The sequence below is a fragment of the Pristiophorus japonicus genome, chromosome 4 (assembly GCF_044704955.1).
Source record: "Pristiophorus japonicus isolate sPriJap1 chromosome 4, sPriJap1.hap1, whole genome shotgun sequence".
Taxonomy (NCBI): domain Eukaryota; kingdom Metazoa; phylum Chordata; class Chondrichthyes; family Pristiophoridae; genus Pristiophorus; species Pristiophorus japonicus.
In genome coordinates this window covers 60733907-60761813 of record NC_091980.1, presented here as the reverse complement: position 1 = coordinate 60761813, position 27907 = coordinate 60733907, and positions in this window count along the sequence as shown.

Below are 27907 nucleotides of genomic sequence, written 5' to 3'. Positions count from 1 at the left end.
CTCTTTAGTTCCTTTATCAATGCTCTGAGAGGAAATATCAGACAACATATCCCTGTTTTCACGCGTTGTTGTTGAAGTGCTGTTTCGCGTGTTAGTTGGCTGTGTTGGCAATGAATCATCTGTGGGTGTCACTGAGATCTCTGGAGTTTCGATAAATGTCTCAGCGCTCTTTCTCAGGTGTTTCCTATTTCTGTGATACTCATGGCCATCTTCAGTAATGACCTGATAAGAACGAATGCCGGTTTGTTTCTGAACCTGAGCTTTTTGCTACTATTTGCTTTCTCGCGTTTGTTTGAGTCTCACTGTTTCTCCTTCCTGCTGTGTAGGAATTGCTGTAGTACCTCTGTTGTAGTAGTGTGCTTGTTTGTCATGGTTCCTTTCTTTGTTGATGATGATGTCATGTATGATTCTGGGTTTGAGTAGCTCATTTGTGATTGGAATGTTTACCTTTGTGCGGCGACCGAGTAAGCAATGTGCTGGCAAACTATCAAGGCCTTCAGTTGGTGGTGTTTCGTATGCAACCCTATGTAACCAGCATTCTACCGCCACCAGAGGGCGTATCTGTTGGAGTCCTAAGGGATCCCAGCATCCCTTGGGAGCATTGTATATAAGCAGGCCTCCCATGCTGTACCAGCACTCTGGAGTTAGAATAAAGAGACTAAGGTCACACTTACTCATGTCTACAATACACAATCACATTACTTTATTATGGACGTAACAACTGGCGATGAGATAACGAACCATCACGTGAAAATACAGAGAACTGTTGGCATCCTGGAGAAATTCTCAGAAGGGCACGATTGGGAGGCCTTCATGCAGCGATTCAACCAATACTTCATGGTCAACGAGCTGGAAGGTAATGAGAATGCTGCCAAATGAAGGGCGATCCTCCTCACTGTCTGCGGGGCAACAACTATGGCCTCATGAAGAATCTTCTTGCTCCGGTGAAACCAACAACCAAATCGTATGAAAAACTGTATACGATGGTCTGGGAGCACCTAAATCTGAAGGAGAGCGTTCTGATGGCAAGGTATCGATTTTACACATGTGAACAGTCTGAAGGCCAGGAAGTGGTGAGCTAAGGCGCCTTGCAGGACATTGCGAATTTGATGGATTCCTGGAGCAAATGCTAAGAGACTTTTTGTGCTTGGCATTGACCAAGAGGTTATCCTTCACAAAGTATTGACTGTTGAAACATCGAACCTGAGCAAAGCCATAACGATAGCCCAGACATTTATGTACACCAGCGATAAACAAATTTCGCAGCATAAAGGTTATTTCGGCAAGTACTGTACAGAAAGTAACGTCGTTTTCAGGCAGGAGTGCATATGGCAGAATGTACACGCCTGCAGCTGCACGATCTCAGATGACTCGGTGTCCGCCATCAAGCATTAATGCGAGGCAGTTAACACCTTGTTAGCGCTGCGGAGGTGATCATCGAGCCCATCAATGCCGCTTCAAACACTATGCGTGCAAAGGTTGTGGAACAATGGGGCACCTCCAGCGAATATGCAGATGATCTGCAAACCCTGCAAACCACCACGTTGCAGAGGAAGACCGATCCATGGCGGCTTAAACTGAACCAGAGACTCAAACCGAGGAGACAGAAGTGTACGGGGAACACACCTTCACCACGAAATGTCCACGGATCATGTTAAAAGTTGAACTGAACAGAATTCCAGTATCCATGGAATGGACACGGGTGCGAGTCAGTCTACCATGAGCAAAAAGGTCTTCGACAGGCTGTAGTGCAACAAGGCACACAGGCCCAAGCTTAGCCCCATTCACACCAAGCTGTGAACTTACACTAAAGAGTTGTTCCCTGTAATTGGCAGCGCAGCAGTAAAAGTCTCCTATGATAGAGCAGTGCACGAACTACCACTATGGATAGTATCAGGAGATGGCCCCACACTGTTCGGCAGAAGCTGGCTGGGAAAAATCCACTGGAACTGGGACGACATCCGAGCGCTTTCGTCCATCAATGATGCCATATGTTCTGAGCAAGTTTCCATCGTTGTTTGAGCCAGGCATCAGAAGTTTCTCAGGGGCGAAGGTACAGATCCACTTGATTACCGGTACACGATCCATCCATCACAAGGCATGGGCGGTGCCATATATGATGCGAGAGAAAGTGGAGATCGAGCAAGACAGGGTACAATGAGAGGGCATCATCGCGCCGGTGGAGTTCAACGAGTGGGCCAGTCCGATTGTTCTGGTTCTCAAGGGCGATGGCACGCTCAGAAGTTGCAGGGACTATATGTAACGATTAACCATTTTTCGCTGCAGGACCAATATCCGCTACCGAAGGACCTATTTGCGATGCTGGCAGGAGGAAAGACGTTCACCAAGTTGGACCTGACCTCGGCCTACATGATGCAGGAGCTGGTGGAATCTTCGAAAGGCCTCACCTGCATCAACACACACAAAGGTCTGTTCATCTACAATAGATGCCCGTTTGGGATTCGATCGGCCGCGGCTATTTTTCAAAGGAACATGGAGAGCCTGCAAAAGTTTGTTCCGCACACCATGGTTTTCCAGGACGACATACTGGTCACAGGTCGGGACACCATCGAACACTTGCAAAACCTGGAAGAGGTTCTAAGTCGGATAGATCGTGTAGGACTCAGGTTGAAACGCTCAAAGTGTGTTTTCCAGGCGCCCGAGGTCGAGTTCTTAGAGAGAAGAATCGCGGCAGATGGCATCAGACCCACCGACGCCAAGACGGAGGCCATCAAGAACGCGCCGAGACCAGAGAACGTGACAGAGCTGCAATTGTTCCTGGGACTCCTCAATTATTTTGGTAATTTCCTACCCGGGTTAAGCATCTTGCTAGAACCTCTACATACGTTGCTATGCGAGGGAGATGATTGGGTATGGGGAAAATCAGAAGAGACAGCTTTTGAGAAACCCCAAAATCTCTTATGTTCCAACAAACTGCTTGTCCTGTATGATCCTTGTAAACGTTTAGTGCTAGCTTGCGATGCGTCTTCGTACGGGGTCGGGTGTCAGTTACAACAAGCAAATGAATTGGGAACATTGCAACCGGTCGCCTATGTGTCCAGGAGCTTGTCCAAGGCCAAAAGGGCCTACAGCATGATTGAAAAAGAAGCTCTGGGCATGCATTTACGAGGTAAGAAAAATTCATCGGTATCTGTTTGGGCTTAAGTTCAAGTTAGAAACTGACCTTAAGCTGCTCATATCGCTATTCGCAGAGAGCAAAGTATCAATACCAATGCCTCTGCTCGCATCCAAAATGGGCGTCAAGCTGTCTGCATATAACTATGTAATTCGCCACAGGCCAGGCACAGAGAACTGCGCTGACATCCTTTAGTAAAGACCTTTAAATTTGACATCTGTGGCAAAATGTCATCGATCACAGGAAGTGGATAGTGTTTACTTTTCAGGGCATTTCCACTGGCACATTACAAGTCCCTTCTGGAATTTTTTGAGGATGTTTCCAGTAGAGTGGACAAAGGAGAACCAGTTGATGTGGTGTATTTGGACTTTCAGAAGGCTTTCGACAAGATCCCACACAAGAGATTAATGTGCAAAGTTAAAGCACATGGGATTGGGGGTGATGAGCTGACGTGGATTGAGAACTGGTTGGCAGACAGGAAGCAAAGAGTAGGAGTAAATGGGTACTTTTCAGTATGGCAGGCAGTGACTAGTGGGGTACTGCAAGGTTCTGTGCTGGGGCCCCAGCTGTTTACATTGTACATTAATGATTTAGACTAGGGGATTAAATGTAGTATCTCCAAATTTGCGGATGACACTAAGTTGGGTGGCAGTGTGAGCTGCGAGGAGGATGCTATGAGGCTGCAGAATGACTTGGATAGGTTAGGTGAGTGGGCAAATGCATGGCAGATGAAGTATAATGTGGATTAATGTGAGGTTATCCACTTTGGTGGTAAAAACAGAGAGACAGACTATTATCTGAATGGTGACAGATTAAGAAAAGGGGAGGTGCAACAAGACCTGAGTGTCATGGTACATCAGTCATTGAAGGTTGGCATGCAGGTACAGCAGGCGGTTAAGAAAGCAAATGGCATGTTGGCCTTCATAGCGAGGGAATTTGAGTACAGTTGTACAGGGCCTTGGTGAGGCCACACCTGGAGTATTGTGTACAGTTTTGGTCTCCTAACTTGAGGAAGGACATTCTTGCTATTGAGGGAGTTCAGCGAAGGTTCACCAGACTCATTTCCGGGATGGTGGGACTGACATTTCAAGAAAGACTGGGCTTGTATTCACTGGAGTTTGGAAGAATGAGAGGGGATCTCATAGAAACGTTTAAAATTCTGATGCGTTTAGACAGGTTAGATGCAGGAAGAATGTTCCCAATGTTGGGGAAGTCCAGAACCAGGGGTCACAGTCGAAGGATAAGGGGTAAGCCATTTAGGACCGAGATAAGGAGAAACTTCTTCACCCAGAGAGTGGTGAGCCTGTGGAATTCTCTACCACAGAAAGTTGTTGAGGCCAATTCACTAAATATATTCAAAAAGGAGTTAGATGTAGTCCTTACTACTAGGGGGATCAAGGGGTATGGCGAGAAAGCAGGAATGGGGTACTGAAGTTGCATGTTCAGCCATGAACTCATTGAATGGAGGTGCAGGCTCGAAGGGCCGAATGGCCTGCTCCTGCACTTATTTTCTATGTTTCTATGTTTCTACTACTGCATGGTTGTCATATAGTGACATAATTGTCTTGGATTCTTTTATCTTTAAGCCCTTTGGCAAGTATCTGAGAGGTAGCACATTGCATATGCCCCCACAATCTATTTGCATTTTTACCATTTGACCTTTAATGGAGAAGGTAGCCATAATCTTGTTTGGATACTTTCTGTCAGCTTTGTCCTTGATTGTGCGATCAACATTACCAAGCATTTTTACAGTCATGACTTCAAAATCAGAATCATAACTTTCTTCATATAGTGCATGAACTTTTGGCTTGCCCTTATGTTTAGGGTTATTTGTAGACTTCTGCCTCAATCTATTCTGCCTACACTTTTGAGAAAAGTGCTTTAGTTTGCCACAACTTGTGCAGGTCTTCCCATATGCTGCGCATTTCGTTTTTGACAACTCATGTCTTTGGCCACAATATCTGCAATTGTTCGTGGACTCTTTGTCTGTGAATTCTTTCTTTGTGGGTCAGGGTTACTGTCTGACAGCTTTGACATTTTCAGAGTCTGTTTTAGTGAGCTTCATGGATTTAATTTGCGCAACTGTGGCCTCTGTAGCTTTACAGAGCATCACACATTTATCGAGTGTTTGGCTTGATTCTTACAACAGCCTCTTATGCAGAGTGCTATCAGATATTCGCAGACTATGCTGTCTCTGATGAAATCATCCCTCAAATTGCCGAAATCACATGACGATGCTAGCTCTCTCACTTTTACGAGATATCTGTCAAATCACTCGTCCCCTTGTACACAGTTGTTAAACTGGTACCGATCATTGATGATGTTGGTTTTACCTTTACAGTGCTCTTCCCAGAGCTTCAAAATAATCTCAATTACCTGCTTGTCTTCCTCTGATTTGTAGGGAGGATTATTGTGGATATCTAGGGCATAGCTGCCAATGGCAGTGATAAACGTTGCAACTCTAACTCTATCTGTTTTTTTGCACAATATTCATGATAATTTCATAGCTGTCCCACAGCTGTTTGAATTTTTTCCAGTTGGCTTTCAAATCGGCAGTCGCCTGCAATGGAGGTGGGAGAGAAATGTGTGCGGGAGTTGTCATGATAGCTCCCTACAGTTTAGGACTTTGAGCTTGTCACATACATGTATACAATTCAAATAACCAGAGGACCAGAACAAGTCTAATAGTAAAATACCGTGGCCATGTATTTGTAGAAATACTTTTTCAATCAAGGCTCTACAATTGCTTATGCCACTTTAAGTTTACTTTACTAATGCCTCTAGATTATTTTACAAGCTTATAACTATTTATCACCCTTCACACCCTGTGTAGGAAGTACGCTCTCCACTGCACTGCTTAATGTCGATCTTGATCAGCTCAAAAAAGTCTTACAGTTCTAATATTTCGGTCGTAGATGCGTTCAATAAAAGATCGGAAGTCTCCGCTTCTGACACCAGGTATTTTATAATCTCCTGAACACTCTTAATTCAACTTAACTCTATTTATTTGGGAGATCTCAGACAGCCATGTGGAGCTTAAAATGGCGTTCTTTCACAGGCCCTCTCTCTCAATACAGCTCCCTATACCTCCTAGCTAGAGGGTGCTATACAGTATATCGATACCTCCTAGATAGAGGGCGTTATACATTATCTCGTTACTTCCAGCGCGAGCTGCTCCAAAGTGCGATGACTTTGAGATGGATGACTGGGTGATGTCATCAAAACCCAGGTCGCTGTTTGGAGCGTGGACAGGAATATCAGCGGGGCCCAAGTACAGCAGAGGAGCAGGAAGGTCGGGGCGGAAGAGCGGTGAGAGATAGTTGTGGAGGTGCGGCGAATGTTTGAGGCGGAGAAGAGGCGAGAGATCGAGACAGAAATGTGGCAAATGATCGGGGCAGAGGAGTGGTGAGAGATCGTGGGTAAGATTCGGCAAGTGATTGTGGCGGAGGTGCGGCGAATGTTTGGTGCGGAGGTGCGGTGAGAGATTGTGGCGGAGGTGTGGCGAATGTTTTGTGGCAGAGGAGAGGCGAGAGACTGTGGCAGAGGTGCAGCAAATGAGGGTACAGGGCCCAGAAAAGCAGAGGACCCAGGGGCAGTACGGGCCAGCCCACACTGCGATATGTGTGCACACTAGGTCCGTGCAGCAGAACAGGTCTCCAGTCATCCTGGTTAACCCTTGCCACTGGATAAAGGCCTACCTCTGTCAAGCCCATGTGGTGGCTGATGTGCAACAGTCACCACACGTTAAAAATATCCACGCACAGGCATCTTCCACCCCTGGAGTTCACAACTGGAATATCGGGTCCTTCATTGAAACATCTGCAAACTCATCCCTTTTGGTGTGGAAGCAAGTCATCCTCGTTCGAGGGACTGCCTATGATGATGATGATGATGACAGATGTGAGCACTGGAGTTGAAAAAATATTTCCTATAGGGTCAGGGGGCAAGGCACCCTAATAAATGATGACATTATTTGGTTACATTTCTTTGCATTATGCTTTTAAAACAAAAAATGATGTATGGTATACATTAGATCCCCAGATGAGTCTACCAACAACAGAATATAATCTATAAACAGGAACACATTTCAGAAATATCTGGAATTGGCATTGCAAGGGCATCCTTTATGATAGCATGGGAAACAGTGAACAGGATTTCAAAAAACTGACTGTCTACTCTAAAAGTGGACAGCTGACAACTGTGCAGTACTGATTTGGAGCAGAATTTGCAAGTACCAAGTAAAACATTTAACAGTAGCAACACTATGTATTGAGTGTTTTGGAAAGGGAAAAAATATTCTCATCATCCTGTATCTCTGAAAGGGAAGCAAAGCACCAAATACTGTTTGCAAGACCTCCCATGGAAAAACAGGCAAGTAGATCTATATCAACCCTCTCTGACCTCTCAAGATGAATATATTAGGAAAAGTTCACTGTGCTTTCAGCAGAGAACCACATTTGAATGCATTGTGGGTTGGAGATGCCAATCCTTTTCCCATGCTCTTTGGGAACACAGGAACAGTAAATGTACCCTGTTATGTGATTACCAGTACAGAATCATGTAGGTCAATGCCTACCATTCGAAAGCTTTCAAGATGCTGTCACTTTAAGGGAAAAGTGAAAGATGGCTCTCGAGAGACAAACACTGCCATTTGCAGCTATGTACCAACCACAGACAGGAGCAGAGCAAATTGGCAATGAAGCTCATGATAAAACCAAAATGATCAAACATAAACTCATGTGGCTTTCTATTCTCATTCAATGGGAGTTAAATTGGTCCTTTATGATAGTACAAAATAGGCGATAGTGAATCAGCAAACCGTTTAACACACGTCTGATTTGCTTTTCCAGTGAAGTCAATAGAAAATAAAATCAGGTGGGCTGCACCTTGCTATTGGTCATTTTCCACGATCACCAAAGAGCAATTTCACCTCCAATGTGCTTGAGTTGGCCAGATCTCACCTCACTAAACTTTATTAAATGGCACTATTATATAGGACAGAAGTATTTCAAATGATGTTATTACTTTCACGTAAAATGAAATGAATCTGTTTTTTAAAAGCTAAACATTAGTTATTTTGAGAAGAGTATTTTCCAAAGGTAGAACAATTTATATCCTGTAGTCTGCTGGAATCTTATGTGATACAATCCATGGCTGCTCTTTGCGGACCCTGTAGATCTATGAAGCAGATATAGGAGGAGAGTCTTCTGTTTGAATACCAAGGTTGGAAGCATTATGTTGTGGGACTGCGGATTATTTCCAGCTCCTGAGTTTTAGTCTAGGTCTCATTAAATATGCTGTTGTTTTGAATCAGCTGTTTCTCACAGTAAAAGATCAATTCGAGCAGAAAGCTTTTATGATGCTCTCCTGAAAAATGATTTAACGCATTACCACAGACCAGAAACAGAAATATTTCCAATCAGCAAATGGAGAGGAGCTCAAGTTGTATATTTAATCATACAAGTGGGTGAACTGTAAATCAGTGATTTAAACAGCTTGCAATATTAATAACCTGCCTCTCTAATACACCATAAAGGTACTGAATGACTAAATGCATACATTTCTCTAATATTTGTGACCTATAGTTATCCATCATTGTACAGTGTAAGTGTGACACTGCAGTGAATTAAACTGTATTCAATTACTTTCATTGTTGTCTTTGTAACTGAACTGGATGCTGAAAGACAGCATCACACAAAGGGTGCTACATATATCAAACACGCACTGGGCTGAAACATAGGGGGCGAGTTTAAGTATGCCGGACAGGCAATTACCATCACACTGGGGACTCTCCCGCTAGCCTAACACTCTCTTCCCGCAGGCTATCATTTTAAACTTCTCTTCTCAGCAGGCGAGAAAGGCAGCTGCCGGAAACTGACAGGAGTTCTTTAAAATGCAGATTGGCCTCTGATGACATAATTTTAACCATAGGTATGAGTGAGGGTTTTCCCACCAGGTCAACCTAGCGGGAAGAGGAGTCGGGGCCAGCAGAGGCCAAAAAAGCTAAGTTTCCCTATCTCCCCCTCCACCCAGATCGTGAGGCCTTCCTAAAACTGAATCGCCATGACTTAACCGAGTCCAGGAGCCTGTTCCTTCATTCCCCATCTGCAGCCTCCTGCTGCCTGTTATTGCACTCCCTGATTTCTCACATACCATTTCATAATGTGAACATTCCATGTCAGAGATCCAGGGATTCATTGAACAAAACCCTGTGGCAATTGGTGCCCGATGGGGCTAGAATCATAGATTCATATAAATTTACAGCACGGAAGGGTGGTGGACCATTAAACACATAATGGGAGGAGGAGGCTCCGAGAATGTTCCCATCCTCAATTCTGGCGGAACCCAGCACGTGAATGCAAAAGAAAAGGCTGAAGTGTTTACAACCATCTTCAGCCAGAAGTGCCGAATGGATGATCCATATCAGCCTCCTCCTGAGGTCTCCACCATCACACAAGCCAGTCTTCAGCCAATTCGATTCACCCTACGTGATATCAAGCAACATGTGAGTGCACTGGGTACAGCAAAGGCTATGGGCCTCGACAACATCCTAGCTGTTGTGCTGAAGACTTGAGCTCCAGAACTAGCCACGCCTCTAGCCAAGCATTTCCAGTACAGCTGCAACACTGGCATCTATCCGACAATGTGCAAAACTGCCCCGGTATGTCCTGTCCACAAAAAGCAGGACAAAGCCAATCTGGCCAATTACCGCCCCATCAGTATACTCTCAATCATCAGCAAAATGATGGAAGGTGTCGTCAACAGTGCTATCAAGCAGCACTTACTCATCAATAACCTGCTCACTGATGCCCAGTTTGGGTTCCATAAGGACCACTCGGCTCCAGACCTCATTACAGCCTTGGTCCAAACATGGACAAAAGAGCTGAATTCAAGAGGTGAGGTGAGAGTGACTGCCCTCGACATCAAGGCAGCATTTGACCGAGTGTGGCATCAAAAAGCACTAGTAAAACTGAAATTGATGGGAATCAAGGGGAAAACTCTCCACTGGCTAGAGTCATACCTAGCACAAATGAAGATGGTTGTGGTGATTGGAAGTCAATCATCACAGCTCGAGGACATTGCTGCACGAGTTCCTCAGGGCAGTGTCCTAGGCCCAACCATCTTCAGCAGCTTCATCAATGACCTTCCTCCATCATAAGGTCAGAAGTGGGGATGTTCGCTGATGACTGCATAGTGTTCAATTCCATTAGCCATTCCTCAGATAATGGAGCAGTCCATGTCTGCATGCAGCAAGACCTGGACAACATTCAGGCTTGGGCTGCTATGTGGCAAGTAACAGTCGCACCATATAAGTGCCAGGCAATGACTATCTCCAATAACCACCGCCCCTTAACATTCAATGGCATTACCATTGCCAAAACACCTACTATCAACATCCTGGGGGGTCACCATTGACCAGAAACTTAACTGGACCAGCCATATAAATACTATGGCATCAAGAGCAGATCAGAGGCTGAGTATTCTGTGGCAAGTGTCTCAGCTCCTGACTCCCCAAAGCCTTTCCACCATCTACAAGCCACAAGTCAGGAGTATGATGGAATACTCTCCACTTGCCTGGATGACTGCAGCTCCAACACTTAAGAAGCGCGACACCATTCAGGACAAAGCAGCCCGCTTGATCGGCACCCCATCCACCACCATAAACATCCACTCCCTCCACTATGGCTAAAGTGTGTACCATCTACAAGATGCACTGCAGCAACTCATCAAGGCTTCTTCAGCAGCACGTCCCAAACCTGCGACTTCTACCATCTAGAAGGACAAGGGCAGCAAGCACATGGGACCATCACCACCTCCATGTTCCCCTCCAAGTCACACACCATCCTGATTTGGAAGCATATCGCCGTTCCTTCATCATCGCTGGGTCAAAATCCTGAAACTCTCTCCCTAACAGCACTGTGGGAGTACCTTCACCACACGGACTGCAGCGGTTCAAGAAGGCGACTCACCACCATCTTCTCAAGGGCAGTTAGGGATGGGCAATAAATGCCAGCCTTGCCAGTGATGCCCACATCCCTTGAACAAATAAAAAAAAAATCCGTGCATCATGTCCGCGCCGGCCAACAAAAAGCTAACCAGTCTAATCCCACTTTCAAGGTCTTGGTCTGTACCCCTGTAGATTATGGCACTTCAAGGGTGCTTTCAATTCACAATAAATTTGTTTACCATGTGTCATATGCTTTGATAATGTGCAATGCATTGAATTCCATATTGAACCATTCAGATGTTTGAGAGGCATAAATTAAATGTTCATTTCTCTCTATTTGAGTTTCAATGGAAGGATCAAAATAACAGCCAGTTACTTATCAGACGTGCCAAGGGAGTGGTTTTCATATAATCGCAGAATATTGCAGCATTGAAACAATGGGGTAGATTTTGAGGCACTGTGGCTAGCAGAAAATGGGGAAGTAGCGCCCCGCAAATGGTGGAGAACGACTTCTCGCATTGTACCCGCCATTGCTGCGGCCGTGCTTACACCTGGTCGGCCAAAAATCCCCGCAGAGTGAGGCGGTAGATTGTTTAAAATGAAAATCATGGTCCTATAATGTATATAGGACCCGGACTTTTGAGCAATCATGTTATACCCCTTCCAGTGCTTAACAAAACTAGTTTGTTCCACAGATTTTAAAATGTCAATAACAAAATTCTGTGTGAAATAAAAAGCACCATTCCAAACATTAATGCCAGTGAAGCCTTACTGGCATCTCACAGGAGGCCTAGCAGTCTTAGCAGCCAGAAGAGTTGAAGTAATTTGGTTTGAGAGCCTTGACGGCACAGATTTTGTTGCAGTCCCCGCAAACTGACCTTATCCGGCAATAATTAAGTCTGAATGTGACTCTTCACTCCTCTGCATAGCAAACCTTATCATCCAACAACTGCAGCCACGTGAAAAGGGCAAGCATTTGCTGAATGTCTAATTAGCTTTTCCAGTGATTAATATTTTATACAGCCCTCTATGTAAATATTTAAAGAAGTTATGTAGCTAAAAGCAGTATTTGCATTTTTCTGTGAACCATTTATGCGTACTGTGAATAATGTTTCTGAAATCACTGTTAACAAGTTAAAAAGTGAAATCAGTTGTTACGTTTCAGTATTTTCTTTAAAACGTGAAATTCATTCAGTAAATTAAAATGCTCCTTGGTGACCAGCTATATATGGGATGCGATCAATACTTCTTGAAAGAGCTCAGGTGCCACAAGGAGTAGTCAGCAATGAGTTCGAAGCAATGGCCCATGCTTCACGAATCTGCTTGGATTGTTTACCGGTAGCTAAACAAGTGGATGACGACTGTTCATCCAGCAGATGTAAGTTATTTGCATTTTTCAAAAGTCATTAGATAAATTCCCACATTGGAGACTTTTAAAGAAGGTCAAAGCCTGCAGAAGTAATAGCATGTTTCCTAACTGCAATGACAGCTGGGCTGGCAACAGAAAGAGGAAATTGGTGACATGAGGGAGAAACTCTACCTGGGGAATTATGACGAGCAGAGTTCCACAAGACTCCATTCATACTATTCATAAAATAACTTGGAGAATACTTCTTGCAATAATATAAAATTTGCTAAGTACAAAATATGATTTTCTGTTTTGCACTCATGCAAACTTTTTCCCTTAAATTATGAGGAGGAGTAGCAGCCTAGACTAATTTCTTTCCCAATGATGCAAAGACTGCAGGGGATTCCACGTTACCATTGCTGAGCTCAGTAGCAGTGTCTTCCTAATTTTGCGTTGGAGTAGCTCGTTTTTAAATCGCTCGGCTGCACCATTATCTCACATCCTGCATTCTGTGAACTTTACTCTCAGTTTACACATCAGCTCAGCATTCCAAAGACTCGCTGCCCAGGTGGTAAAGTAAAATATTGCGGATGCTGGAAGTCTGAAATAAAAACAGAAAATGCTGGAAATATTCAGCAGGTCAGGCAGCATCTGTGGCGAGAGAAACAGAGTTAATGTTGCAGGTTGTTAGTATTAGTGCGTAAATGGTCCATGGTTGGCCTCAGGATATAACATAAGTTGTCTGTCTCTTTACATGTAGAGAAAAGGTCAAATATAGGTGCCGAACAGATTTATCCACCAGAGGTCAGAACTACAAAAATAACAAAACAACTATCTTCACGACTTTTGTACCAGCCATTAATGGGACTCAACTGCCTGAGCAGGTTTTTGGACAATTTCTATAAAGCACAGGTTGCAGGGCAGGAGAGAAGTCATTGGAATCTATCTCTTAATGTTTTTAGGGGTTGAGAAAGCTTTTAAAGCTGATGCTCTAGAAGTAGGGATCATAGTCTCAGGATAAGGTGTTGGACATTTAGGAATGAAAGGAGGAGAAATGTCTTCACTGAGAGGGCTGTGAATCTTTGGAATTCTCTCCCCAGGAGGGCTGTGAATGCTCAGTCATTGAGTATATTCAAGACTGAGATTAATAGATTTTTGGACATTAAGGGAATCAAGGAATATGGGGATAGGGTGGGAAAGTGGAATTGATGTACAAGTTCTGCCATGATCTTATTGAATGACAGAACAGGCTCAAGGGACCTTATGGCCTACTCCTGCTCCTAATTCTTCTGTACTTATGTTCTTAAAAGAGGTTGACTCAGAAAGGGAAGATTTTGGAGGAAATGTTGGTCCTGTCATCGATACAAAACGTATTAGAAAAAGCTTCAATAGTTCACACACTAAAAGGATGACAAGGCAAAAGAAAAGACGCATCACAGATGTGGATTGGGAGCATTGCACGGAAAGACAAATAGATCTAAGCAGGTTGGTAAGGGATGGGACGGGTAGGGGGGTGAAATGGTCCATCCACACCATCTCCTCAAAATAGAGCAGTGATTGAGGGGCTGAAATTCCTACGATTTTTTCTCTGTACCTGCTGCACGGATCCTTGATGCAGTCGGAAGAGCCATTTTCAGGATTTTGAAATGTTTTCAAAGTCCCAGAGGAAATGTGTCATAGTGGGGGCGGGTCCTAGACTCAAAACCAGGCTGAGGGGCTGAATATGGGTCGGACCGGGACTCCGCCGCTGTCAATCGGGGCAGAGTACTGGTGACGTCACAGCACATGTGCATCACCACGCTCTCTCCCCTCCGTTAAAGGGGGGAAGTTCTGTCATTTCTTATCTTCGGCCACTGGGCCACCAGGGAGGGTTTCAGCTGGGCCAGCAGCCCATTGACGGCCTGGCCGAACTCGGGGGCACTATTTGGTGACCGATCGGGAAGTTGGCCGGCAAAAATTATCACATGGCGGCCGAGGCAGTGGGCTCTCCCCTTGAAGGGCCGCCGCGCTGCCGGGCCACACTCATTCTTCAGAAAGTGCACCGAGTGAAAAACCTATCGGGGGGCACTGCACAGCGGGGGATCGATTTATGCAGCTGAATATTGGTCAGAAGATTTTTAAGGTGAGTGAAAGCGGCCGTGCGCATTCTGATGATGCGCTTGCGGCGGTGATCAGAAGCAGGCGGTATCAGGTCCAGGCCAAAAAATCCCCAGCCTGAATTTGGGTCGAGTCGGCCAGTTGACCCCAAAGAGGCAGCCACAGGATTCCGATGCATGGCCGCCACGAACGGACAGTAATGGGTTTTTCTGAGACCCTGAATTTTGCCATCTGAGGCTATAATGTAGACACACAGTGAAATTATACACACGGCTACTGGCAGGGACAGATTAAGGGGGGTGAAGATGGGGCACTCGCCCAGGGCCCAAGTCTAGAGTGGGCCCATACTGGGTTGCATTAAGGTTATGTATAAAGAGTATTGACACAAGTGCCATAACAAGAGCGGAGCGAAGCCACGAGGGCTCAGGTGAATGCTATTCGAAACTTGATGTAAACAGACTCAAGGGGCTAGACTTTCCACCTCACATCGCCCATATGTCGCCCAAAATGGACATCTAACGCCCATTTTGAGTAAAAAAAATGGAAACTCAGGCCTCAACATCGGCAGAAAATAAAGCCCCCAAGTTTCGGCTCACTTTGCCGAGCTGATCGCCGAGCTGATCGCCCGCACATCGCTGATTTGAACTTCCAGCACATCGCCGTCACATCGCCGGGCTGATCACTCGCCGAGAACATCGCTAGATAATAGTTGCTTTTACTGGGCCTTCCTCACCGAACTGGGCACTACGGATGCCATTTTGAATTTCGGACGAAGGGTGGAGATAGCTAAAAAAATTGAGCTAAGTTATTTGTGAATTAGTTAAGGGTCTTTTACAGATAGATCCAATCAGATTTATACTTATATTTAATTGTACTAATAGCAACTTAGTATATTAGGCATTTTTTTACTGAAAAGTGCATTTATAGCAAGTGAAAATAATTATTGATAGTGATGGGGCCTATGCTTTTTATGCCATTACTCATTACTGCTCACACGCTAGTTTCTGAAAGGATCAACCAAAGAGGTGGCAGAGTAACGTGTAGACAGATGCAGAGGAGACAGAGGAGGCGAGCGCAAAGCCAACGAAGGTACAAAGAAATGCAATCTTACCTCAACTTGTCTGAAAATGCGTGCCTTAGGAGGCTGCACTTCCGGAAGGAGGTCATCGATGAGATTTGCCATCTCATCAAGGAGGATCTGCAGCTTTCCAGCACAATCAGAACTGCACTGCCCGTTGAGGTGAATGTTACTGCGGCACCAATCTTCTAGGCGTCGAGATTCTTTCAGGCTTCAGCTGGCGACATCTGCCGTATCTCTCAGCACGCCATCATGTAAGAACACTGCATACTGTATACACCTAAGAAATGCACACCTTGACCACAGGGAGTGAACTTGTGGGAGACACTCCTCACCTGGTCACCCAGGTATATAAAGGGAGGTCCCACGCAGGGTCATCACTTCTTGGTCCTGTGAATAAAGGTTAGGTCACAGAGTGACTTTGTCTGCAGAATGAGCCTTGTGTGAATTTATAGTAGTGTGCAAGGACACAACATTTGGCGCTGAGAAACGGGAATGAACGACTCACGAGAATGGCCACCGGTAGCACAGAGGAACGGTACTGTGTTGGTGAGGACTGGGACGATTTCGTCGAGAGGCTCCAGCAGAGCTTTGTCATGAAGGACTGGCTGGGAGAGGCAGCAGCTGACAAGCGAAGGGCGCATCTACTGACCAGCTGTGGACCTAAGACGTATGCGCTGATGAAAGACCTGCTCGTACCTGAGAAGCTGGCAGACAAAACCTTTGAGGAGCTCAGCAAACTGATCATTGAGCACCTTAAACTGGCAAGCAGTATACACATGGCCCGACACCGGTTCTATACACACCGACGTCGGGAAGGACAGAGCATATCGGACTTTGTTGCGGACCTTCGGCGCTTGGCCAGTCTCTGTAAGTTCACAGACGCCTGCAGCGGGGAGATGTTGCGGGATTTCTTCATTGAGGGCATTGGGCATGCCGGGATTTTCGGAAAGCTAATTGAGACCAAGGACTTGACCTTGGTAGCGGCGGCGTTGATGGCTCAGACCTTCATGGCGGGGGAGGAGGAAACCAAGATAATATAGGCGTGCAACTCTGCTTCCAATGTGGCGATGGATCAGGGAGTTAATATTGTAAACGCGACTCAGAACCCCGCAGGCAGGCAAGGGCAATTCGACACTACCCAGGCAGTAACAGACTCTAGAGTGGGTCATCAACAGAGACAATGGCAGGTTGAACAGACATTTACACCATCACAAGGGACAATACGTCCCGGGATGGGGCCATCAACACCCATTAACAGAGTGCTCAAGAGTAATCAAAGAGACAATCAGAGAGGAATGCCTGGTAACAGCCCTTTTGTTCACAACAATCTCAGCTCATGCTGGAAGTGCGGGGGCAGACATGCTGCAAAACCTGCAGGTTCCAACAATTCATCTGTAGAAATTGTAACTTCAGTGGACATTTAGCCAGAATGTGCAGGAAGCCCACAGCGAGGCTAATTTACGAGGCAGATGAACCACAAGAGGGGTCTGCAAGGCAGGGTGATGCATGGGACACAGCAATGGACGCTGAAGTTCAGCGGGTTCAGGTGGCAAACATCCACAGCTCATATACAAAAATGCCACCTATGATGATGAAAGTCCTATTAAACATCATCCCGGTACGCATGGAGCTGGACACAGGGGCCAGCCAGTCACTTATGAGTGTCCAACAATTCGAGAAACTATGGCCACTCAGAGCTAGCAGACCCAAACTAGAACGCATTGACACGCAATCACAGACTTACAGCAAAGAGATCATCCCAGTACTCGGCAGTGCAATGTTGGTGGTCACATATAATGGATCAGAGAACAGGCTGCCACTCTGGATTGTCCCGGGAAATGGTCCCGCGCTTTTGGGGAGGAGCTGGCTAGCCGAGATGAACTGGAAATGGAGGAATATGCACGCCATTTCAGCTGTGGAGCGAAGTTCATGTTCACAGGTCCTACAGAAATTTGAGTCACTATTTCAACCTGGTGTCGGGACTTTCAAAGGTACCAAAGTAAGGATATGCATCACCCCAGACGCCAGACCAGTGCACCATAAAGCCAGAGCTGTGCCGTATGTGATGCGGGAGAAAATTGAGAGTGAGTTGGACAGGTTGCTAAGGGAGGGCATCATTTTGCCCGTTTAATTCAGTGACTGGGCAAGCCCCATTGTCCCTGTCCTAAAAACGGATGGCTCGGTCAGGATCTGTGGCGACTACAAGGCCACTATCAACCGAGTGTCACTATAAAGACCAATACCCGCTTCCGAGAGCGGAGGATCTTATTGCCACGCTATCAGGCGGCAAGCTGTTCACCAAGTTGGACTTCACTTCAGCCTACATGACCCAGGAACTGGCCGAAGGATCAAGCTACTGACCACCATCACCACGCACATGGGGCTGTTTGTCTACAACAGGTGTCCGTTTGGCATTCGTTCAGCAGCCGCTATCTTTCAAAGGAACATGGAAAGCCTGCTCAAATCCATCACTGGAACAATCGTATTTCAGGACAACTTCCTTATCAGAGGTCGAGACACCGAGGAACATCTCCACAACCTGAAGGAGGTGTTACGCCGACTGGACCGGGTAGACCTGCGACTAAAAAAGTCCAAGTGTATGTTTTTGGCCCCAGAGCTCGAGTTTTTGGGCAGAAGAGTTGCCGCAGACGGGGTCCGGCCTACCGAATCCAAAACGGAGGCGATTCGTCGTGCGCCCAGGCCCGGCAACACATCGGAGTTGCGTTCATTTCTGGGATTCTTGAACTATTTCGGGAACTTTCTGCCGAACTTAAGCACATTGTTGGAGCCGATACATGTGCTCCTGCATAAGGGGGGACTGTCAGGAACGGGTGTTCAATCGGGCGCGGAACCTGCTTTGTTCTAATAAGCTGTTGACTCTGCACAACCCCTGTAAGAAATTGGTTTTGACATGTGATGCATCATCCTATGGGGTTGGGTGCATGTTGCAGCAGAGTAATGATGAGGGCCAACTCCAACCTGTGGCTTATGCCTCCAGGTCACTCTCCCAAGCAGAAAGAGGATATGGGATGGTTGAAAAGGAAGCACTCGCATGTGTCTACGGGGTGAAAAAGATGCACCAGTACCTTTTTGGCAGAAGGTTCGAGTTAGAAACGGACCACAAGCCGTTAACATCCCCGTTGTCAGACAGCAAAGCTGTCAATGCCAATGCGTCAGCTCGCATACAGCGATGGGCTCTCAGGCTGGCTGCATATGACTACACCATACGGCACCGGTCAGGCACCGAAAATTGCGCTGACGCCATCAGCAGGCTTCCACTGGCCACCACTGATGGAGTAGCGGAGCAAAGCGCTGAGATGGTCATGGCTGTCGATGCTTTTGACAGCACAGGCTCCCCTATCACAGCCCGCCAGATCAAAATCTGGACCAACAGAGATCCCCTCCTATCCTTGATTAAGAAATGTGTCCTGACTGGGGATTGGGCGCCCGCACACGGAGCATGCCCTGAGGAGGTCAGACCGTTGCACAGACGGATGGATGAGCTCTCCATCCAAGCCGACTGCCTACTATGAGGCAGCCGGGTAGTCATGCCCCAGAAGGGAAGGAAAGCATTCATCAGGGAACTCCACAGTGAGCACCGAGGCATCGTGCTAATGAAGGCCATTGCCCGATCACATGTATGGTGGCCGGGAATTGACTCAGACCTGGAACACTGTGTTCGCAGGTGCACGACGTGTGACCAGCTGGGCAATGCCCCCAGGGAGGCCCCACTCAGCCCGTGGCCCTGGCCCACCAGGCCATGGTCACATATTCACGTGGACTATGCGGACCCATCCATGGAAAAAATGTTCCTCATTGTTGTTGATGCGTACTCGAAATGGATCAAGTGCACCATATTGAATTTGTGCATGACATCCACCACTGTGGAGAGTCTGCGTGCGGTCTTTGCGACCCATGGTTTGCCGGACATCCTGGTTAGCGACAACGGCCCGTGTTTCACTTGCTATGAATTCCGGGAGTTCATGTCGGGTAATGGCATCAAACATGTCAAGACAGCACCGTTCAAGCCGGCTTCCAATGGCCAGGTGGAACGTGCGGTCCAAATCATAAAACAAGGCATGCTCCGGATTCAAGGACCCTCCTTTCAATGCCGCCTATCGCGCCTCCTGCTGGCCTATCGGTCCCGACCGCATTCGCTCACGGGAGTCCCGCCCGCGGAACTACTCATGAAACGTACACTAAAAACTCGGCTGAGCCTCATTCATCCAGTCCTGTCAGACATTGTTGAGGGCAAGCGCCAGTCCCAAAATGAGTGCCATGACCGCAACTCAAAGGGGAGATGTATAGAAATCGATGACCCTGTATTTGTTCTTAATCACGCTTTGGGGCCCAAGTGGCTTGAGGGTACTGTAATTGGCAAAGAGGGGAATAGGGTCACAGAGGTCAGACTTAACAATGGACAGATATGCCGCAAGCATCTGGACCAAGTGAAAAAAAGGTTCAGCATGGACACTGAGGAACCTGAGGAAGATCATGAGATGTTGCCCACACCACTGCCAGTGAATGAGCAACAAGAACTTTCAGCAGCATGCACAGTCTCTGTGGCCAGACCGGACAAGCCGGAATCACTACAGAGAACAGAGACACATGCCAAGGCTCAACAATCAGAGCCCCAACTGCGGCGCTCCACGAGAGAGCGTCGACCGCCTGAAATACTTAATCTTTGATCCCACAAGACGTTGGGGGGAGGTGATGTCATGTATGTAACCTTCATGTAACTGTAATCATCATGTAAAAACACTGCATACTGTATACACCTAAGAAATGCACACCTTGACCACAGGGGGCGAACTTGTGGGAGACATTCCTCACCTGGTCACGCAAGTATATAAAGGGAGGTCCCACGCAGGATCATCACTTCTTGGTCCTGTAAATAAAGGTTAGGTCACAGAGTGACTTTGTCTGCAGAACGTGTCTCATGTGAATTTATAGTAGTGTGCAAGGACACAACAGAAAAGGATTCCACTCCCTGAATGTTCAGCTTGTTGTCGACCACAACCAAATAATCATGACAGTAAATGCTACATTTCCTGGCAGCATTCATGATGCACACATCCTACATGAGAGTGCTATCCCTGACCTGTTTGTCAATGAACCAGAAGATCACGGTTAGATGCTGGTGGATAAAGGATATGGCCTTGTCAGCTGACTGATGACCCCACGGCATAATCCCTTCTCTGAAGCAGAGAAACGTTACAACGAAAGCCACATTGCGACACGCAATCTCGTCGAAAAGACAATTGGAGTCCTAAAGCAGCACTTCAGATGCCTGGACCACTCTCATGGCAGCTTACAGTACCACTCTGAGCAGGTCGCTGAGTTTATTATGGTGTGTTGCATGCTGCATAACCTAGCTATAAGGAGAGGACAACTAATGCCAGATGGGGCTGCAGGTCCACCTCCAGAAGGAGGGGAGACGGAAGAGCCAGCCAGCGAGGAGCAAGAGGAGGAGGAGGTGGAAGAAGAGGTTGGTGAGGACCTCATGGAGACCAATCAGCCTGGCGATCTAGCCATAGAACATAAGAAATAGGAGCAGGAGAAGGCCATATGGCCCCTCGAGCCTGCTCCACCATTTAATACGATCATGGCTGATCAGATAATGGAATCGAGTCCACTTCACTGCCCATTCTCCATAACCCCTTATTCTCTTATCATTTAAGAAACTGTCTTTTTCTGTCTTAACTTTAACAATGTCCCAGCTTTCACAGCTCTCTGAGGTAGCGAATTCCACAGATCCACAACCTTTTGAGAAGAAATTTCTCCTCATCTCAGTTTTAAATTGGCAGCCCCTTATTCTAAGATCATGCACTCTAGTTCTAGACTCCCTTATCAGCGGAAACATCCTCTCTGCCTCCACCTTGTCAAGCCTCCTCATAATCTTATACATTTCGATAAGATCACTTCTCGAATTCTTCTGAATTCCAATGAGTAGAGGCCCAACCTACTCAACCTTTCCTCATAAGTCAATCCCCTCATCCCTGGAATCAACTTAGTGAACCTTCTCTGAACTGCCTCCAAAGCAAGTATATATTTTTGTAAATATGGAAACTAAAACTGCATGCAGTATTCCAGCAGTGGCCTCACCAATACCCTGTATAGCTTTAGCAAGACTTCTCTGCTTTTATACTCCATCCCCTTTGCAATAAAGGCCTATATTCCATTGGCCTTCCTGATCACTTGCTGTACCTGCATACTATCGTTTTGTGTTTCATGCACACGAATCCCCAGGTCCCGCTGTACTGCAGCACTTTGCAATCTTTCTCCATTTAAATAATAACTTGCTCTTTGATTTTTTTCTGCCAAAGTGCATGACCTCATAGTTTCCAACATTATACTCCATCTGCCAAATTTCTGCCCACTCACTTAGCCTGACTATGTCCTTTTGCAGATTTTGTGTGTCCTCTTCACACATTGCTTTTCGTCCCATCTTTGTATCATCAGCAAACTTGGCTACGTTACACTCAGTCCCTTCCTCCAAGTCGTTAATATAGATTGTAAATAATTGGGGTCCCAGCACTGATCCCTGCGGCACCCCTCTGGTTACTGATTGCCAACCCGAGAATGAACCATTTATCCCTACTCTCTATTTGCTGTTCGTTAGCCAATCCTCTATCCATGCTAATATATTACCCCCAACCCCATAATTTTTTATCTTGTGCAGTAACGTTTTATGTGGCACCTTGTCAAATGCCTTCTGGAAGTCCAAAGACACTACATCCACTGGTTTCCCTATATCCACCCTGTTCATTACATCTTCAAAGGATTCTAGCAAATTTGTCAAACATGACTTCTCCTTCATAAATCCATGCCGACTCTGCCTGACTGAATTTTGCTTTTCCAAATGTCCTGCTACTGCTTCTTTAACAATGGACTCCAACATCTTCACAACCACAGATGTTAGGCTAACTGGTCTCTAGTTTCCTGCTTTTTGTCTGCCTCCTTTTTTAAATAGGGGCATTACATTTGCAGTTTTCCAATCTGCTGGGACCTCCCCAAAATCCATGGAATTTTGGTAAATTACAACCAATGCATTCACTATCCCTGCCATTACTTTTCTTAAGACCCTAAGATACAAGCCATCAGGTCCAGGGGATTTATCCACCTTTCGTCCCATTATCTTACTGAGTACCACCCCCCAGAAGACCAGTACCCTGTGGGAGTTACACGGCTGCTAAGCTGTTGTGTCAGCAGCTCATTTATGAATGCTTTGCATGAACTTACATTGGGATAGGCACATTTACATTTACAGTTATGGTTAAACAAAAGTTGCATTTGTGTTGAGTTACGTTTTTGCCTTGCCTGCACTGGCCTGGTCTTTGTTGTACAAAATTTGCATTAATGCTTTACTTAAGTAAACTTATGTTATTATAAGAGAATGCACAACAAATGCAGAACAATTGTTGAAATGTAAAAGTTTTAAAATGCTTAACTTAACTATAAGAGAATGCAGAACAATTGTTAAATTCAGTAAAATGTTTTATTTCAAACAATGACTTTTAATTTTTTTTTATCAACACCGTCTCCCCACCACCACCCCACCCCCCCCAACAACTATGAACATACATGAACTATAAAAAAATTAACATTAACATTGCAAAAACAACCCCCCTCTCCACCTGCGGCCATGTTTCCCTCCAGGTCCTTTACCACCCCATGTTTTAACACCACCCGCCTGTTTTGGTCCTTGCAGAGCAAGACAACGCTGTCGTGCAGTGGGCGATGGCAAGACTTCCTGCTGTGGTGGAAGTGTTGGAGTGGAAGAAGAAGCTCGCTGTTCTTTTTCCGAGTCAAGAGGAAGTGTATCCTCTGTTCTCGCTTGAGTGCTCGGGGTTGTACTCAGACCCAACACAACACCTTGGGGTGCAGTGTCGTGTTCAGCCAGCAGCGCATGCTGAAGGGCATTGATTGCGGCGGTCTGTTCTCGCATCCCCTCCAGGGTCTGCCGTGCTAACTGCACTTGCTTAGCAGACACCTGGGAAAAATTAGACGAGAACTGATTGAACCCCTGGAGAAGCTCGCGACCTATCGCGACTCTCTCCGAGCACAGGGAGATCAAGTCCTCCAACTGACCATCCGAGGTAGGTGATTGCTAACCTCGTTGATCCGGCCTCCGTGGGGTCGATGTGCATAATATGATGCATCTTGGCATTGCCAGCTGCCCACCGCTTGGTCCCGGTGCCTCTTCTATCTCCATTGAGATGGCCGCAGGTTCATTCCCCCCCTCCACAGCTGTCTGCTGCTGCTGTTGGTGCTCCTCTTCCTTCTCTTCCTCCTCAAGCTCAATGGTGTTGATAATGTTGCCCGCTCGTTCTCCTCCCATCCTCCTCCTCCTGCTCTTTAGCAGGTGCTGGTGCAGGTGCTGGTTGCACCTTGACCAGCCTCTCAGGATGACCTTAAAAACACATATGAGCTTATTAGAACATAACAGTGTACATTAACACGAGACGTTACATATCAATACTTTGCACTACCCCAGAAAGCTGTAGTGGCTGCATCCCCTGCTTCTTATGCACAAAGGCTGCATGCATGACATGACATGACATGACATCATTCGTATATTGCATATTGCATTATAATTACAGGACATTACATTACTCACGAGACGCATAGCTGGGTTCCGCCAGACCACGGGTGGTGGCCGAACAGGTTTCGTGGCACACGAGCGCGGTTGCACACTCCTCCATGTCCGTCAGTGGTTGAAGCTGAGCAGAGCCCTCCCCAGTGCACCTCTTCTCAGCCCTATTGATTGATATCTTCTTCTGCAAATGAGAAAAGAGTATAGTATAAGCTAATTGACTAGTTAGTATCATGGAGTCACAACAGTTTAAAACGTTACATGCTACATCTTGACACATACACATCTCTCTATACTGCAGCAGCCAGAGTAAAGCTCCCTCCACACTCCCAGGGCAGCTGCAGAATAGGGTTACATACAGAGTAAAGCTCCCTCCAAACTGTCCCATTAAACACTCCCACAGCAGATGCAGTATGGGGTTACATAAAGAGCTCCCTCCACAGTGTCCCATCAAACACTCTCAGGGCAGCTGCAGCATGGGATTACATACAGAGTAAAGCTCCCTCCACACTGTCCCATACATAGTCCCAGGTTCAGAGCCCTGTCCAGATCTTAACATGTAGTTAATGTAAAACATTTATGAATAAACAAATTAAATTCAATTCAGGAGATTCATTATTATAATTAAAATTTGCATCAGTACAATATAAAATGCAACTTACTCTTGCTGCAGCTACCAAGCTGTTCCAGCGTTTGCGGCATTGGTCCGACCCCCTTGCCTCATGGGATGCGGAGGACACCACTGCAGTGATCTCGGCCCAAATTTTTCTATAAACTCGGGGTGGGGGTTTCCCGTGCACACCCCGAGTCAGTTCACCCCACCGGGCATGGATCTCATTGACTAGGGCCTCATTGGCCTCATCACTAAAGGGCTTTGCCCTCTTTCTCTCCCCCTCAGCATCATGATGCAAATCCGACATTAAAAAAAAGTATTTAAATATTGCAAAGTGTTTACAATATATTTAAAGCACTTATTTAAACTCTTTAACTATGCAAAACTTATCTCCTCTCTGTCACTGCCTTCCTCCTCTCTCTCTATCCTTTCTCTCTCTCTCTCTCTCTGCCCCTCCCTGTGCCTTCTGAGCATGTGTGGATGACCCCTGACCTTCCGAAACGCGGGAAAACCAGTCAAGTAAAAAAAAAAATCGCATGCGCAGTAGGCCGTAGCTAGGGAAGTATTGGCCTTCCACATCGCTGGCTGTTCGATGAGCGAATGTCATATCGCCGACCTTTTGCATCGTCCATTTCACATCGCTGGCCTATCGGCGAGTGGAAAATTAATATCCAAAAAATGGGCTATGTCCCAACGATCAGTAAGTCTGAGACATCGTACTGTAGAATTTACCAATATTTCGCAAAGATTCCTTGTACCTTTCTCCTGCAGAGGAGAAGAATCCCTTTTTGGACTTTTAAAATGGAAGGAAAAACTTTGGGACACAAATGAGTTTAAAGCGCAGACGAGGCCTGCAGGGGATAAAAGGGGATGCATTCATGGAGACCCCCCCCCCCCCCCCCCCCCAGTGTTTGGACTCATAGGAAAGGGAATTTAATTTGGAACTCGATGAACATTTTGATATCCTAGGAAAAATTCTGAGGAAGATACCTAAGAGCTCTTTACAAGTTTAAGATCTCGAAAGGAACAGGTTGGAACAGACTGCCAGAACAGAGGGTGGGACTTCACTCAGGAATTGGGTATTGGAGTTAATTCAATTTGTCTGAGAGAATGAGTCAATCGATAACTAACAAGAACTGTGAGGCATAAAAATTTGCTCTCTGGGACATAAACGCATCAAGAGCTATCAGGCTAATCACCGGAGACCATTATTGGCATGCATGTGCAAATAGACCGATAGAAATCATGGGCCCAGCCAAATGGCCCAAGACTTTAAACACTGCTTCAACAATGCCAACTGGTGATTTTCCCCATTACCACATCATAATCAAATTACTGCTGAACGAGCCCGCCAAATTCTGACAAAGAAGAGAGCTCAAAACTAATGAGCAGCTCCCTTGAAACAAAGAGCTGGGCCAGATTTGGCAGGAGATAAGGAAGCCTTTTTGGGGTATATCTATTCCCAGTTTTACAAGGGAAAAAATAAAAGCAGCAGGAGGTGGGGAGTGAAGAAATGGTGTAGTGGGGAAAACTACAAGAAATCATCAAGGATTGACCGAGCACACTGACAGCAAGAGGCCCACGAAACGGAAGGTTGTCAGCATCCAAATTGACAACCCAGGCCACCACAACCAGTGAAACGATCAACCGAAACCAACTCAGCAAAAAACGAAGAATCAACAGTTATTTCCACTTTACAATCTACTTCTGAATGACCAACGGGTGAGAAATTACCTAAAAGGACTAACTAAAACTATTCCTAACCAAAGAAAGTGGGTACTTATCCCATACATCCAAAATGCAACTTACCGCATCAGCGGACTCACCCCAACTAAAGTCTACGCAGTCCGAAGTCCTCTCCTCCATCTGGGGTATGGCTCGCCTAGAAGGCAAAGTACAGTGAACCCCGAAACCACGATTCACCGGCAACTGTCAAAAGGGATTGGTGAGCATAGCCCCTGAACCCCCAGAGCTATAACTTAGTTAGTTAGGGGAATTGGGAGGGGAGGCTGGGATAACCTGTGTAAATGTATCTGCATTCTCCTCTTTACCCCATTTAGAGTTTAAGCTGTATTCTTTTCCCCACAGGCTGTATTTTGACAATTTATTCAATGTGTTGTACCCCTCAGTGTGTATTGGTATCACTATTCTGTGTGTGTTATTAATGGTGTGCCTTTTACTTCTTTTTAAACACAATAAAGCCATACCTGCTTCCTACCTTGAAACCGATTGTCTGTCCAAGTCTGTCACAGTCCCTTCATAATTCCAGAGTCTAGAACCAACGGTGTGGGAGCGATTCAAAACCGCTCATATAAGGTCAGACCACCAGAAAACCACCCCTTACAGTCCATTGCTGGTCCATCGCCCATTTTTTGGGAGACATACAGCAAAGTGGAAAGTCTAGCCCAAGATGCATTTTTTCTAGAGATGCATTCTATACATAAATCGGGGATGAAACAAAGGAAAGAGCACCAGCTACGTGAGGAACAAATGAGATGAGAAGTAGCTAAACTGCTTAAACTAGATAATTTTTTCCAGCTAAAAACTCAAGATCATGAAGATGAAGGCCAAGATGACACTGTGCAGTCAACTTCAACAATGAAAACAACTAGTGGCACCGGACCCGGAGTTGGCCGAGTTGAAGCTCCAAGTATAAAAGGTTGAAGAAGATGAAAACCAACTGGCGCATACTAAGCTGAAAGAGGCGCAACTTATGAGTGACATTGGGCTGTAGGGAGCCAATATCTCAGAAGAAATGCAAAGCCATTGGATTGCAAAAGGTAGTCAGGACTGCCGAAATTGTGATAAAAACTTCCAGAACTCTGGCATGATTCATTCCAAGGAAGGATGTCGCCTTTACTGCTCGGTCTTTTTTCACACTCGATGGTCAGCAAGGTATGAAGCAGTGTCAGCCCCGCTCAAAGGTTACACTCCCATATGTGAAATGTTGGAATCCCTGGCCACTGACGTGGAACAGGAAGTTGAATGACGAAATGAAGCTCAGTTGATCCTTGACAAACTGGGTGAACTGGATTCAGCTATTCTCATTGTTATTTGGAACACAGTCTTGAAGTGCTTTCACCTAACC